Raw genomic sequence first — 18,281 nt, forward strand, 5'->3', positions numbered from 1 at the left:
ACTCATGATAAAAAATGTTTTGTTTTAAAACAAAATGATAACTCACGTACTGACATATATATATTCGGTATCTTGTTAAAGCAGAGAACTAAGTTTTCAAAAAGATGGCAACGCTGCACAGCAGCGGCCTTTTTGCTCTTGATTTCATCATGGTTATCAGCGTCATCAAAAACCCACGAGTACATAAGCTCATGCAAATTGCACGCTGTTTTCATATTTTAACCAGGTTGTTGTGATTCCAACCTGCTGTGCAGCGTTGCAGCCTTTCACGAACTTTACTTGTCAGCTTTTACAAGATAACGTACATCTCGGTCAGTTATCGATCTCACATAACCACGGTTCTACTCCTCACGCTCTACCGCCTTCCATTATAGGTTTTAAAGCATACAGCACTAGTGACCTTTTCCAAGTTATTGTATATCTTCCAAACTCAGTTTTTCTCTTCTGTTGATGGCAACACTGTTAAGCGGATGCTTCCGGACTTAGTCAACGCAAACAATTATTGTCAATATCTGATTTAAGGTGTACAAAACGTTATTACCCCACTCCTTCTGTGCGCCAACACTTATTTCACGTTATTTGTCAAAAGGTTTGCAACACTGATCTGTCTTTACAATCTCTTTTGTCTTTATTTTCATTCCTGCTTCCAATGATGATATTCAATTTAGGTCATTCCATTTACAAAAACACAACTTTGTCTTGGGTTCGCAACATTTTATCAGGTACTGTTTGTCAATACACGAACAGATGTCGCCCTTTCCCTAGTTGCTTCGTGCAAAGTTTCGTTTCTCTGTCTCTTTTAGTTTTTCCGTTATCACGGTTGAAAATTATAAACTATATTATAATGTGGAAACGCCATTTCAAGTCGGCACGGTTTAACTTTTTCGTAGAGAACTGCTACTTCACTAATACGTGTTTATGGTCGCATAGAATACATTCGGGGTGTGTGTGTATCGCAACACGAAATTACCCAAAATAAGGGACACCTAATATATATATTCTAAAAGGTGTTAATGAACTATACCGACAAACTTGAAGAGGCGATTCCTTACATCAAAATAAGAAAAAAGTTCATATGAACCTGTGGGGAAAAGTGCATAGTTTCAGAGCTAGGACTGTCCAAAATAGCGAAAAAGACAAATTTCAAGAGGCTTTATTTCGAATGCGAGAACCTGTGGATGGTGGTCCTTATCAGCGTAAAGAAAGTCACGCATACTCAATCCAAAAATGCATATTTCATTAATATTCAGTGGGTGTATCGAGTATTCCGTATAGGGTGAAATTCCCAGACATGCCATTAACCAAATTTTGAAATATGCTCTGATTTTTATGATTGGTCTAAGATAGGCAAACGATAAGCCTTGATAGCAGTTAACATGGTATCCTTTGGCGCGATCTCGGAAGTATTAAGAATCGTCAGCAGCACGGTCCCTCGTACTCGGGAGAACGTATGCTGCAATGGTTTCTTTCACGCTTATAAGTGAAGAAAACGTGAAATAAACCATGATGAAATACATCGCATCACAGTTTATTCCGAACAAGGAAAACATGAAGCTGCTGGTTCCTAACACTTCCGACTTCCCTCCGAAGTACTGGATGTCCATTGTTGTCAGGGATTAACATATGCCTACTTTGAACACTCATTGAAAGCAAGGTATATCCGAAAACTCTATTGAGATCATAGGTGAGAATTAGACCCTATAATGAATGCCCTGTACACCTATTGAAAATTAACGAAATATGCACTTTTGGATTGTGTAAACGTGTCTTCCTTTACACTGATAAGGACCACCATCTACAGTTTCTCGAATTCGAAATTGGACCTCTTGAAATTTGGCTCTTTCGCGTTTTTGGACAGCCATAGCTCTGAAACTATGGACTTTTCGCCATAGGTCCATATGAACTTTTTCTCTTATATTGATGTAAGGAATCACCTTTTAAAGTTTGTCGGTATAGTTCATTGACACCCTATATATATATATATATATATATATATATATATATATATATATATAAACACTAATCTCTGCCACGAACTGTTTTCAGTCTACGCTGTAGATAAATTTTCGATCACTGTCAGGGATGTGGGTTTGCTAGAATTAATTGTTTGGAATAATCTAGGAAAATCATTTAGTGAATCTACAAATCTTCTGAAATTGATACTAACTGTGCCTATGACATCAGTAGAAGGAGAAAGGTGTTTTCTGCACATTGAATAAAATTTAATATTTCAAGAAACGTTATCAGTATTGGCATTTATCGAAAAAGAGCAGATAATGGAAATACCAGATTTTAATGAGTTTGTAATAGAAAATTTGCTTCAATAAGAAGGAGGAGAATATATTTTCTATTAATATAAGATGAGTAATTGGATAAAATGTTCTCATATTTAGTTTCTGGCCATAATTGTATTTGTTTTCACATATCACATAGTATGTGCGTCTAAATCTATGTTCATTAGTTAATGAATTCAGTTTCTATCTTCTGTCCCCGATCGTTTGTATTGCAATACCCGAGACCAGCATTCACCGGCCGCCACTGATATAAAGCTGTTACTAAGGAGAGCTCTGAATTTCAACAGATAGTCAATAAAAAGACAAAAATAATTTCCACAGGTCAGTGGTAAAGAAAACAAGGATTTGTACATTCGACGGAAGTTCTTGAGAAATGAAAGTGTCAAAAAAATAAGGAACTTCACTTGCAACCGAAAAGCGGAATTTTCTAATAAAAAGATTATAATATATGTTTGCTAAACAAGATATGAGCAAGGTATGAAGAAGATATGAACAAGCTATGATGTGTTGAAGGAATTAAAATCATGAACCTTAATAATACAGTAAAGAAAAGTGAAAGTATTTTATTTTAAAAGACAACGAAAGAAATGCTCTTATTGAAGTGCTTAACATTACGCTTATCTGAAGCGAATTTACACTCTGAACAGCTAGCAGCCATATTACTCTCAAATAAGAAACTAAAATAATATTACTAAGACAAATTTAAAAAAATCGTAGAAAATTTAGTATAGAAACCTGAACATTACATAGAACTGTAAAAGTCAGTGAATTTAAACAAATATATGGAACTGACAAAGAAAACCATAAAATTACTATTGGGAATAATAAAGTTACTTCAATATAGCTTTTAAATATCTTTTGTCAGATAGAGATGGCTTTTCAGTAAGAAAAACAAGCAGATCAATATCCTGGTTATTCACACATTATACCCGATATTTACTTTATCTATGGCTATTGAGACAATGAGATTGATTGTATCAGATTCGGGTTCCTAACCATTTGTGTTTGATTCTTGGAAGTGACTTGATAGAATATCTATGAATTGTCTCTGTTCTTGCACACAGAGAAAACACTTTGTCCACTTATTTGTCAAGAGTTTGAATTTTATATATATGCATGTTACTAGATGTATTCTTACTAGCTCTCATTTGCTGTTCACAACTCTTTATGGTGGGATTGGTTAGATATCCATCAACACCACCGAACGTATTACTCCACAATGTGATTTTATGTAGGAAATATAGTTTTTGAAAATATTCTCATAGGTTGCGGGTCAGGGGCCGTACCACGCAGTGAAGCAAGTGTCTACGAACACAAATACAGTTCTGATTTCTTCTCTAGTACGTAAACAAACGCAGCCACAATTATCTTACGTTTAAAAAGAAGCCTTATCATTATATTTTCGTAGCCTGCTAACAAATGTACTTCTCTTAAACAGCAAAACAGCGACAAAACTTGGTATCTGGCCCCCTGAAATCTGCTGCACTAATAGTGTCCTGTGCACAATACAGTAGAAGCGAAGTCACTGATGATTATTTGAAAGACAGTATTAAAGAGAAACTTTAGAAAATCAGCAGATTAACCTATGATATGAACCAGTCTGTATTATCTTGTCACAGCTCGTTTGTGCAACCAAGATTGGTTACATAAAAAACTAATAACCTACAAATTTACCTAGTTTTTTTTTATAATAGTGGTCATTTGAGAAATGTAGAAAGCGTTATAATAAAATCTTACACAATCTTGAAATAAAAATAAAAAATGACGTTAAATCATCTTAATCAGCCATTTCAATGTTTATTTCTTGTACTCTGACACAGTGATTAATCAACTATTTTGATGATCCTAATTGTTGTTGGATTGACATATCATTTGTTTAATATCTATTAGTGTATATATAGAATATTCTGGTCTTGTTTCTCATGCAATGTTGCCTTTCTATAACAGGAATAATTTTTTTTTAAAAAAAAGGAGTTTTCGGTTGAAGTTTCCGAAAATTTCCTCCACTACTTCCCTGTGTTCCATAACACTAGAAACATCCGTACTCCTCCATTACTTCCATAACACTAGAAACAACAGCCGTACACCAATTCATTGTCTGTTTTATTCTGATCAAACGGGTGCATAAGACATGCATAACATATACAAATCATAATTTCTTTGGTTTTCGTTAAAATAATGTGTAACTTACAGGATATCTTTAGTATGTGTTAGTATACTTTCACAATTTTGGGGTGCTTGATTTCCATGCAGTGTGCCACATTTCAGGCGAAAAATCGAATAAAACAAATTTTCTGCTGCTTACAAATATTCCGCCGTTCCTTTCCTTTACTAGGTACTACCGGCAACTGCTATTCATCGTATAAAAGCCTATTTTAATGGGATTCCAAGGAAGAAAAATTTGTGCCAATCAACCAATTAGTGTGCATGTTATATATGCTAAAACCCCAACCTACGATTCTTTTCGAAACCGTTCGGAGTTCAGCCATTTTCCAACATCGTGACTTGAACACAACTTTTATTTTTGGGAATTCATATGATTTGAATCAAATAGTTTTATAGAATGTTCTTACAAACTTCGTTGCTTGTATGACTTTTTTGGACTAATGACTTGCCTAATGGTTTACTGGCTCACCAAAGATGTATGGCCCAATAACATGACCCCTCAGTAAGTGCTATCTACATCATGACATGCAAAGGGTTTCAATCAACTTCGTCAAATAATAGTGATTCTCTTTTACTCACAAGTAAACATTTCGTGCCCTACTTAAAAGGTAAATTGCGTCCTCGTCCGTAAAAAACACATTCCCAGTAGAGGGAATCACACTGAAGCTTTGCAGTTAACTTATCGTATGCCATTTTCCTATTTTTCTTTATCAGCATCACTAAGTTCGTTCACAAAGGGGGGTCATCATGCTTAACTTCGAGGTTATTTTTCATAAAGTTTATATGGTTAATCGTGTGATACCACTTTCAGGTGAAATTTTACTTCCAGTCAAATTACATCAAAAATGGGCCAAACCTAGACATTTAGAATAAAAAGATGGGACCTTCTGGAATTTGTTCGTGATCTCTTCCTCATTAACCTCCAGAAAATCCCAAAAAATCCAGTTGCGGGTTATCCGCCATTTTGAATAAATAGTTCGCCTTTTTGGAGTTCTCACATGAACTTACTTTATGCCACAAAACTTCTAAACTAATTAACGTAGAAGGATCATTCTTTCTTTATTATACTTGTAATATTATAGACAATGTAACAAGTTATTATCACTTTTCTCCAATTAACCACTTTTGCATAACTTTAGGATAAAATGAAAAATTGGGATCTGTATTAAGGGACATATTCTTTTCATTGCCTCATACAACTTAACAGAGTAGAAATATGAAAAAAGGTGCTCGAATAAAAGCTACTGGAAATTTCATAAGCTTTAAAACGATACATATATTGTCACTATACGTAATGTCACAGATGCACAATGAAGTTCAAACATCATCGGACTGTGCACAATTTCTGTAGAAAAATATGAATGAATCATTAACATGAAGAAAAAGAGAGACTATTTAGTGATTTGAGACGGCCTTTCATTGCAATTTCCGGTTAGTATCAACAGGTTTGGAAGTCCGGCTCGTTTAATAAATAGTTCGTAATCAGTGGCGTCGGCAGGGAGTGCGCAAGAACTCTGAAACTAGACTTTCGCACTATCTTTCTGTATGTAAGCCTGTGTTCATTGAAATTAGTGTTTGAGATAAACGTTTCAAAAAGAAGATGAAATCTATTGAAATATGTTTTACTGATGTTGTTATTCTGAAAGAAAAAAAACTCCAGTTGCGGGTTTTCATGTTTTTGAATAAATAGCCCTACTCCAATGCAATTACGACAAAAATCGATCAAACTTTTTTTAAGAAAAAGATTAAGCCTGTTAGAATATGTTATATGTATTAATATTATACTAAAAGAGTTCCAAAACTTTGTTTGTTGGTTTTCCATATTTTTTGCGGCCAATTATATGAGTAATATGTGAGGTTTATCACAAAACACTATGGTAAATAAATTATTGTATTTGATGGTTATGATGGTAGACCTAGCGTAAAGGATATAAAACAGTGGACATGAACAAATAAACCATGAATGCGCGTATTCGCTGAGGATAACATCCACGTTGTTCGTTTATTTCAACAGGAATTTCTTTCTAACACAAACAACAAATCCGAATTGATATCACTTCTGACGAAATATCTCGAGAAATCTGGTTTTACCTACACCAATCACCTGGAGATGCACAGTCATCAGTTGCGTTAATCGCAACAAATCTTGCAAAATCTGGCACGTCAGTAATAGTGGGAGAAGTTTAAGATAGTTTGGTTCTGATGGTAGCACTCGCAATAGCTGAGACTTACATTTTTATTCCTGACTCGAAGCCACCACATAAGATATACAGTAGTACCAAACTTCAGAGAGCATTGGGGATATGGTGAACTGCATTTTATTTCTGCATGCCTTCACTGGTTGGGATACAACTTCTGCTCCACACAGTAAATGGAAGAAAGTTGCATACAAAATACTGGGAAATAATGAAGGACTACGTCGAGAAATGGATGTTTTGAAAACCCAACATCATCTGCTAATGATGTGGCAGCTGCTGCAGAAAAAAAGTGTTCTTAGCGTTATATATACGTGCAGAGAAAGAAAATCTGGATTGTACAAGATTATGTAAGTACACAAAGATTGTACCAAAACAACGCATTAGTGACACTTTCAACTTAGCAGTACTATATCCAACAGCAGCTGCTGCAAATCAGTGTAGTCTCCATATGTTCTATCAAGTTTAGCATTGAAAAATCAAGAGATGACTCCAATTGAACAGGGCTGGATAATTTGTGGTGATTGCCTTTTCTTTCTTTCTTTCTTTTTTTTCTTTTTTTTTTTTGTAACAACATTTGAATAATCTGTTGTAGAAGATTTGTTAAAGTTAATAGCATGAAATTATCAGGCTAACTGCGGAAACAATTGTGGGTGCAAAAGAAAAGAACTAGATTGTACAGCGGTGGACACTTCTAAATGGTACAGCCATATGGAGATTTACGGCGAAGGTGTACCATTTAGAAGTGTCCACCGCTGTACATCATTTTGTGGGCAAAGTAGTGGACACGGATATGGTAATAGCACTACTTTAATTGAAGATGCAAATGAAGGAAGTGATGATGAAGCTGTTACCAAAACTAACTTCTTTCAGAATGAAGTTAACGGAAACTGTGGAAAATCAATTGTAAAGCGCCGTCGAGAAAAGTGACTCTCAAAGTACACTGGTATATTTAGAACTTTTGTTTAAGTTCATTTATCATCGCAAGGCTTTTTACTTTGTCATATATACTGATCAGCAATTGAATCAGAGACAGAAGACAGTTGCAAAAACCGCACTGCAGATGCTCCACCAGTGAATGTGAATGAAATGCATAGCAAAGGTACTGCTGCCGTGTACTTCCTCTCTCAGTATCCGTGTCAGTGCAGTGTGTCGTTAGCAAGACGACGGACCTGAGTGCACTTGACCGTGGTTAAATTGTAGGGGTCACACGACTGGGTGGCTTGATTTCGGAAGTATCTGCGGCACTCGGATATTCAAAGGCAACTAGGTCAAGGGTGTATCATGAATACCTGGCTTCCGGTAAAACCGCACCCATACGAGCAAGCTGCCGCGATCAGGGGCGTGTCGATGACAGGGGTAGACGCTGGGTGGCCCGCATCCTAACAGCCGATAGACGGACCACAGTGTAACAAATCGCAGAGAGGTTCAATGCAAGATAACAACGCCGTGTCAGCAGCCACACAATTAGCAACCACCTATTCACCATGGCGTACAAAAGCCATCGACCCAGGCGAGTATCCCTTCTAACAGCACAACACAGGAAACAACGTCTAGCATGGGTAAAGTAACACTGTCTCTGGACCGTGGAAATGTGGGAAAAGGTTGCCTGGATAGTTTCACATTGGTATATACCGATGAACCGGTAAGGGTGCGTCGCCAACAGAAAGAGTAAATTGATCCATCGTGACAGCAGGGAACTGTGCAGGTCGGTGGTGGTGGTGGTATTCTCATCTGGAACATGTTTACGTGGAGTGAAATGGGTTCTCTAACACGTATAACACAGTCCCAAACAGGTAAACGCTATCACAATATCCTGGACGACCATGGGCGCCCACAGGATTTTTCCAAGGAGGGGCAAGACACACACATACTTGTATATCCCACTTTCATAAAATCACATCAAAAGAAGTAGGCACGAATCCTTCATGTCGAACTGATCAATTATTTTAGCACATAGTATATCTTCATTAACTATATAGTAAACATCTATTAAAAAATCAACAGATTAGATATTAGGATATCATTAACAGGAAAAAGACACAACACAAATAATCTACTTACTCTACATTTCATTCACTGGTGTTCGTTGAACAGAAATTCTAGCTGACGAGGACACTCCTTAGCGAATATTGTAATTGCTTGCTCGATGAACACATTTTTGTGTAGAAACATGTTTTCGGTGGACACAATATACACAGTCCACTGAGTCTTTCCTCCTCCATTCTTGAGCGTAACAAAGTTTTTACTCTCATTAAAGTATTAAATGAACGTTCTGCTGTGCAAGTAGTCGTTGGAAGCGAAATAAATATATCTGTTACACTCCCAACAGCGACAGCCGTAGCTGTGTATAGTTGGTGAAAGCAAATAAAATGAAATCTCCAAGTTTTACGAACCACGATTTTTTCGGCTAGTCTAAAGGAGACGGTGATGGTGAGAAATGAATGAAATGGTGAAATGAAGAAAGTGGGAGAAAACGACAGAACCCCGATAAAACCCACGCACACGGTGTTTGTCCAAAACAAAGTTAACTTGGCGTGAGCTGGGATCGAACCGTGGACCCCATGTACCAGATGTGAAAGTTGGTGAAAGCATTGGTTACATCTCAGCGACGATGATTTTGAAACGTGTCCAAAATAACTTCAATGTGTTCTTGTACTTTGGAAAGATATATTGCCTCTCCCTGTAGAGCATTTGAAGTTGGCTCTAAAATAGCACTGTATTTGGCTATGATGTGCATTGATATTATAAATATACCAGATGACGCTGAAGAATGAAGTACGTAATGAGCACTTTATTGCGCGCTTCTGTTTCCACCGGGGGACAGCTGTTTTAGGCAATTCACTATTTGTGAGATTTTCCAAAAATATTCTGATCCTTTTGTTCTTTCCTGACCACCATGTTTCACAGAAGAGCGGCACATTAGGAACAACATTTTTTCTGACAGACCTTTCACGAATAAAAAATGATTGTATTTTGCATAGTTGCAATTGAATTCCGAATGTGTTTAAATTCATTTGTGTCATTAATAACCAAATTTAATTTATGGTTTGTACAGTAAAGAAATAACGCCTTAGGATATTGTTTTTGTATTATTCTGGTCACACCATCTTCCGCTCCTACCATTGTGGCGCATCCGTCATTACTCCGTCCACATAATTTCCACATATCAAGGTCATATTTTGACAAAGAAAAAAGAGGATAAAACTTCAGGTACAATTGCCTTTGCATTAAGTTCCTGTAGAGTCAGAAAACCAAGGAATTCTTCTATTTTGGATTGATTTGGAGTTGAGTCTAAATATCTAATTCCTACTTACAACTGCTCTACTCCAAAAATGTCCACATTTTCATCAGCAATTACTCAGAATGATTTTCTTTATTTGCTTTCATAACTAAAACATTTTAAAATTCCTTTCCACAAACTGAAATCAATTCATTTTGAATTCATTGTGAAGTATATTTTGCATTGCCGATCGTCCTTCAATGTGTTCTTTGAACACAGTGGGCCTTAAGCAGAGTCGTTCTGACGAGTGATTAGTGCTTTACTAAAGAATTCGACTAACATATGTTTCCTACGTAGTCAGGCCTTTAGTGTGATGCTAATCATACGTCTAAACGACTCTGCATAACCCTTTCCGCACGGTAGTAGAAATTCTTAGGTTATTTTCATGAAACCGATTTTTCATACTACATGAAACATGTATATAACATTTTTATTAAAACAATGCGTGGGTCCATCGTAGGTTCTGATAAAGTGGACCCACAGAATTGTGCGTGTTTTGAAGCCGTAGTGACCATGAAAAATGAAAAATTCTCGCTTGTGTAATACAGAAAAGCTACTCGCACGATTGTGCGGGTTCGGGCGGAAAGGGATATGGCGGAATGTCTCTAGCCTCGACACGAAAGTCTAACAGATCAAGGAACACGCTCGAGCATGATTTATTACCTCGAAGAGATATATCATGTGCAGAAAAAGATGAAAGATACTATAGGAACTAACTTTCTTTCTGTTACTTTCAACTTGCTTGATTCCGGAATTCGGACAACACTATTCTCAACTTTTTGTCTCTTAGAAAAAAAAAGTATTATATCCATTCTGAACACTGCACCATTAACAGAGATTAAGAAAAAGGCATCTTCGGCTGCCGAAAGCAATTAAACTCAAATTTTGTCACCAAAAGAGCCTATAAAAGTTAACTTTTTCTAAAATCCAAGGGGGGACAATTGCCCCCTCTTACCCCTCTCTGTGGGCGCCCATGTGGACGACCATGACATGTAATTTGCTCGGCTGCTACATCCAGGTGGTGACCTCATCTTTCAGCAAGACAATGCTCTGGCAGACCGCTCTACGGTTGCAGCAAATTGGTTTGATGAGCACTCTTCTGATCTGGCAACACGGTCATCGGACCTCAATCCGATCTAACATATTTTGGGACGCCATGGAACGACGCCTTCAGCTGTAGACCCTCTTCCAAGTAACCTGCAAGTTCTGCAGGAGACTTTGCAGCAGATATGGATTGAGATTCCACAACGACATTTCAGGCGCCTTGTGGAGTCCGTGCCGCGGCGGGTAGCCTCCGTTATCAAACCGATAGGTGGTGTTACACACTATTAGGTAGGTGCCTACAATTCAACTGGTGATCAGTGTATATTATCTTCCTTTTTATAACTACAATGCTTTTACGTTTAAAAGTTTAATGGATGCGCAGAACAATCTAAGCACAATTACAAAAGTTCGTATGTATAGTGAAATAGTGAAATTCATGAAATAGGATATGATGGTACTTGTAAATCTGATACGAAACATACCTCAAATAATTCCGGTAAGTATATTTTTCTTCATTTTTAATAATTGATCCCTTGTTTAATCACCATTTCTATTCAATTTATATTTTGAAGCCTAATAGATAAAACTTTAAGGAACACTGAAATTTTGGTAACGTCAACGCGGAGAAAGTGATCACTTATTATATAAACTATAATATTAGAAGTATAATAAAGAAAGAATTATACATTTACGTTTATTGGCTTAGGAGCCGCAAGACAAAAAACTAAGTGGTGGGGAAATTTAAAGATGACGTACTGCTTATTTAAAATGGCGGGAAACCAGCAACTAGAGTTTTGGGACTGTTTTAGTATAATATTAATATATATGATATATTCCAACAGGTTTAATCTTTTAAAACAATCTTTAAGTTTGATTGATTTTTGTCGTAATTGCACTGGACTACGGCTATTTATTCAAAAAGACGGAAAACCTAAAACTGGAATTTTTGCAGGATAGCAACTTCAGTAAAACATATTTCAATAGACTTCATCTTCTTTTTGAAACGTTTATCTCAAACACTAATTTCAATGAACACAGGCTTACATACAGAAAGATAGTGCGAAAGTCTAGTTTCAGAGTTCTTGCGCACTCCCTGCCGACGCCACTGATTACGAACTATTTATTAAACTAGCTGGACTTCCAGACCTATTGATGCTTACCAGAAATTGTAATGAAAAGCCGTCTCAAATCATTAAATAGTCCCTCTTTTTCTTCATATTAAATGATTCATTCATATGTTTCTACAGAAATTGTGCGCTGTCTGATGACGTTTGAACCTTCATTGCGCATCTATGACATTATATATAGTGACAATATATGTATCGTTTTAAAGCCAATAAAATTTCCAACAGCTTTTATTCGAGCACTTTTTTCATATTTCTACTCTGTTAACTTGTATGAGGCAATGGAAAGGATATATCCCCTATAACAGATCCAAATTTTCACTTTATCCTAAAGTTATGAAAAATTGTTACTCGGATAAAAGTGATAATAACTTGTTACATTGTATATACTATTACAAGTATAATAAAGAAAGAAGGATCCTTCTGCGTTAATTAGTTTAGAAGTTATGTGGCATAAAGTAAGTGCATGTGAGAAATCCAAGATGGCAGACTATTTATTCAAAATGAGGGAAAACCCACAAGTGGATTTTTTAAAAGGATTTTCTGGAGGTTAATGAGGAATAGATCACAAAAAAAATTCCAGAAGGTAACATCTTTTTATTCTAAATGTCTACGTCAAACCTTTTGACTGCATGATTATTCCACACCCGTTCCTGTACTATCCATACGTTGAACTGAATGAGATGAATCTTTAAGATTGCCAGTTGCAAACACTTTCGTTTCCCAAGATAACATTGTTTTTGAATTCTTATTGAATATTTCTCAAAATTTTGCAAGCAGTGTGTCCATGATGTAATCCGTATTCTTGCGATCGCGTACTAACATACTTGTCATAAGTTGGACAGTAACGGTGTCGAGAGTGTAAATGGGCTTAAAACGGCCATTATGCAATATGCATACATATACAGTAGCTTAAATACACGATCTTTGCATGGGGAAGATGAGATTTATGCAATGATTTTAAAATGATTAAACGAAGGAAGTAAATAAATAAGGTTACCTTTGTCAACATCAGTGAAATATATGAATTTGATTTGATTTTGAGTTTAACGTCCTTTTCAGCAGCGAGGCTATATGTGAAATATATGAAAAACGAAGACCAACGCCTTTGGTATTGCTCCTGTTAGGCCCCGGAAAAATCTGCTACGTCGCTTTTTGCCTAAACTTGGGCTCAAATGCAATCGGAATTGTCACCAATCAACTTAGGAATCCCGAGAACTATGAATTCGACTCTAATATCGGTCATTTTGGACATGCCATTTTTCACACTCCGCAACCCCATGACAAAGGAGGTTAACGTTCGACTTCAAAAACGTCAGGAGTATTACTATTCATCTCAGCGACTCCGAAAAACATGAATTTTACACGGATATTGGTGATTTTGAACGTGCCATTTTTCACGTTCCCCCAATATCCCATGACAATGGGGCTAAAGTTGGACATAAACGTTGTCGGGAATGTTACCATTCATCTCAGCGAAACGGCAAACTATGAATTTGACACGAAAACTAGTCGTTTTGGACATGTTACTTTTCACGTCCCTCAAACTCGCATGATGATCGTTGCTCAAGTTGGACTTGAGTGGCATCTGGAGTGCAACTATTCATGTCAGCGACCCTGAAAACTATGGAAACCATGACTTGAGACTAAATATCAGTCATTTTCGATTACTTTCACATTGATCCTTTCTACCCGACAGTAGGCCCTATATATATATATATATATATATATATATATATATATATATATATATATATATATATATATATATATATATAAGATTCTAGGTCATATAGGAATGGTATCGAGACGAGACGAGACTGTACAGTCTCGGTCTCGTCTTGGTTGATAAGTAGCGGTCTCGGTCTCGATCTCGTCTCGAGTCAAAAATCGCCGTCTCGGTCTCGTCTCAGTCAACAGATGCTTGTCTCGATCTCGGTCTCGGTCTCGAAGGCCAAGTCTCAGTCTCGTCTCAGTCTCGTCTCGGGTCTCGTCTCGAAAGTCTCGAAAAAAATAGTATGGAATTAAAATTGTAAAAGTGTTATTATCGTACAGTCTGTCGTTTCCGGTTCTTACTTTTTGTATTCATTCTTGACAGAATTATGGTATGATGTATTTCTTCGTAGCTAATTTGCTAGCGCTAATGCTTTCCGTGCGTGTGTTCCGGGTTCAATCATCAGTGGGTATAACATACCTGGGATAAAAGCCTAATAGCAACCCATATTTCACTTTCAGCAATAGACTTTGTCTCAAATAACCTCAGTACTGCCTATACAATTAAACTCTATTAAAGTAACTCCAGTACTTTACAGTAGTTTATTTACTTCCTTTGAATCAGAATTGTTCAATACCTCCTAACGGATAACGCAACACATAGCAGCACGAATGTATTTAATCGTACCGAAATTTAAATGTTACAATTTCTCAGTTATTATCCAAAACACTCTGCTTTGATTGTCATTTTAAAAACAGAATATAACGTTCATTATCTTAACAAATAGAGTAAATTATTACTACCATATATTTTGTTTCAAATTGATCAATTGCTTTGTTACCGTTTCACATCTCAGTCTTTAACTGACACTTTAAAACAGGCACTTCCTTAACCTTATGGTGGGAGCTACGGCACTCATCTTTGCTATCTGTGGTCTCGGGTTGGATCACCAAACAAGTTAGATTCAAAGTCTTATGTTTCGTATAGTTCGCGTTCCACTTTAAGTACATTCTGTTTCTTATACAAGTTTATAAGGTCGTAATGTATTATATAAGAATATATCCAGTGCTGTAACATAGATTAACCTTATTCCTGCGTTCTCAACGGTGCATGGGGCCGCGGTGGCTCATTGGTAGGGCGTTCAACTTTGGTGTTTGAGGTCCCGGGTTCGATCCCAATCCCTGCCAAGTGAACTTTGTGGTGGGCAAACACCGTGTGCGTGGGTTTCCTCGGGGTTTTTCCGTTTCCTACAACTTTCTTCATTCCACCATTTCATTCATTACTCATCACCTTTAGCCTAACCGGCATAATCGTGGGACGTAAAACTCAAAGATTTCATTTCATTTTTCTCAGCGGTGCATGTGATCTTTATTCGAGAAAACTAATTATGCGTTCATTACGCTGAAATTTTATATTCTTGAAAATTACTTGCGAAACATGAACATACATATTATGTAAGTATATAGGTAATTCGAGCTATATGTATCTATTTTATCTGTCCCGGCAAAACAAGTATTTCTTAACTTTCTAGTTTTCTTTTGTATTAATTTTCGTAGTTTTGCTGCAATATAAAGGATCAAATTTGTTTTTCGCTGTACGAATTTCGTTAAATTTTGGATCTGATTTTACCCCACCTTACCTGGTAAAAGTTATATATATATATATATATATATATATATATATATATATATATATATATATATATATATATATATATATATATATATATACTTTAGAGGTAGACTATGCTAAGTCATTTTTTGGTCGAAATTGAGTTAAGAATACTTTTTCAATAGACTATGTTCTTTCTAGCGGTGTAACAATATAAGTATAAAAGCATCCTAGTACTTTGCAACTACTTAGTATAGTTTGAAAACAGTACTATAGGTCCTACTTAAGGAACTGGTTTTTCGCTTCTCTTGAAAAATTACGAAATTATGACTTGGTTTAGTTTACCTCTGAGGTCCAGATATAATAAAATCATAGCAATAATCATAATCAATTATTGTCAATCCACTGCTGGATGAAGGTCTTTCCAAGTCTTCTCCACAACTATCTATCTTGAGCAATTCTTTTTCAGGTTACTCCCCAGTTGTTCTTGATTTCGTCAAACCTTCTCGTATAAGGACGTTTCCTAGGCTGTTTTTATCTCGTGGTATGCTGTCTAGAATTGTTTTTGTTCATCGATCATAATTTCTTGCAATATATCCAGCACACTTTCCAGCCCATGTTAAAAATTATTCAATTAGTACCAGTCATTAGTTGCCAAATAATTCATTTCTACTGTATATATTTGGCCTACAAATAGCTCAAATCGGCTACTTTTGGAGCACTGACACGCTGCTTTTTGATCTTCGAATCTGGCAACACTGACTCAATGATTTAAATCAACACAATGTGAGGACCTCCATTCAATCTAGCGTCTAGCACGCTTGACTTCGGTTCGCGTGGTCCCGAATTCGATTTCCAGTGGGGGGTACAGTTGAACGACCGAAGTGGTTCGGTTTCCATTATAATCATTAGCTCCACGTCTTCTTTAGGCGCCCTAGTATAATCATGGGACGTTAAACTAAAACAAACCAAACTAAAAATCAACACAATGTGTATTACTAACTGTAAGTCCTTGAATAATTGCATATAGCCATATGGTATAGATCGAGTTTTAGGTGGCCGATGGTCAAACTAAAACAAGTGAAATGTAACTAGGTGTATTTAGAACTTTTAATTAAGCATGTGTAATGAAACTCTTAATCTACTTTCTTTCAGTATGACCACCCCGGGCCAAAATCCGTACCTGAAAGGATAAGCGAACAGCACATATCTAACCTTCAAATTACAGACCTGCCCACCGGGGAAATAATCCTGAAAAAAACTAGGGAGAGTTTTCGCCGGTACTGTATTAAAAGGCCACGTAGCGCACCCAGAATATGTATATGTATCACTCTCACTTTTAATATTCAAAACTCAAGCAAAAAAATCTCAGTTGTTTAAGGAAGTTACTTAGCAATGACAACCCTACTATTACAAAGTACAAGGATAAACAATTTATTATAAATAAAGGAAAAAAATAAAAATAAAAAACTAATAGTATACAAAATATTAACAATTGGATAATAATATAAAAATCCTACAGTTCCTGATGGAAAAACAGCCTAGAATACATTTTATTCTCAAAAAAGCGCCATTCCAACATGGCCTGCACCAACCTCTAATTTTTGTGTTTATGTAGTCAAATTTTTCAATCAGAAAAAAATTTACACTTGCTCGTGTCTAAATATATCAATCCTTAAATATTATTCTTACAAATACATTGAGTATACTCATGGAATCCACTAAGAAAAACATATTTTACCATTTTTCACAAAAAAAACTGATAATTTAATTTAACAAAAATGTAAAGAACAAACACTACGTACTTAAACAGTGACCAACTGACGATCGACGTCAGTTGATCCATGGCTTCCATTCCGGGTTCGAAACCAACCAATCACAATCCAGATTTTAGATCACGAGGGCCTCGTCATTTTACATTACCAGCTGGTACCAGATCTTTGAATATATTTCTCAATTCATTACACGCCTGTTTGAGACCAGAAAGGTAGGATGGAAAGGGCAAAGGGAGAATAAGGTCGTATGTCTCCATAAAATAAAATATGGCGCCATCTACTTCCTAATAAATCCATAATGATAAGTTACCTTATTATATATAAATACATCACCCAAATCCACATTACATATTTGTGACAATCCATGTCGTCACACATCTCCGTCCGTAGATGAAAAATTTTACTCAAAGAAATTTATCATTAGTGACCAAGTTTTAATTAAGTAAACAAATTAAATCATCTTAACCAGATTTTAGGAGTACCTTACACATTTTTCAATGAAGATGAAATGATGATGGAAGAAAAGTGTTAGTAGATGATTGATTGATTATGAAGGTGAACAATAACAGCAAAATATACACACAAAACCGGTACACCCAATTCTCATACGCTTTTCAGTTTTCGCTGATGTTATTAACATTTCTTTGTTCTCTATATATTTTTGCTAAACTTGTATGGGTAACAACCGCTTTACCATCTTCAGTCTTACATTGAAGTGTACTGGCAGTAGACTTCGATGCGACTGTCATTGGCCCCCACCAGTGTGGCATGACTTTGTTACGTTATCTTTCTATTACATTAGTATAAATATTAATGTGATCCATACTAGTGAATAGATAACTATAATAAGTAATTTACCTTGTCACGTGAGAGAGCGGGGATTTTCATTATTACTGCTGGTAAAGAATGATACTAGGAATCTAGTCTGTCATTTTATTCACAGTAAATTTGAATTGAAAGGATGAGCTTAGTTGGCCCTCACAACTAAATCAATTTTTACATAAAGCACGACGCAAATGTCGGACAATACCTTGGACCAACAAGCTCATTAAACATTGATAAGCATTTACAATGA

At 36.1% G+C, this 18,281-nt stretch overlaps 1 protein-coding gene across 4 annotated transcripts in view; it reads left to right on the forward strand.

Annotated features, from left to right (window-relative positions):
- Nucleotides 1–18,281, forward strand: part of vri (nuclear factor interleukin-3-regulated vrille) — a 1,376,222-nt gene that overhangs the window by 174,813 nt on the left and 1,183,128 nt on the right. The window lies entirely within an intron of this gene.

This window comes from Thermobia domestica, chromosome 6 (genome assembly GCF_964235325.1).
Source record: "Thermobia domestica chromosome 6, izTheDome1.hap1.1, whole genome shotgun sequence".
NCBI classification, from domain to species: domain Eukaryota; kingdom Metazoa; phylum Arthropoda; class Insecta; order Zygentoma; family Lepismatidae; genus Thermobia; species Thermobia domestica.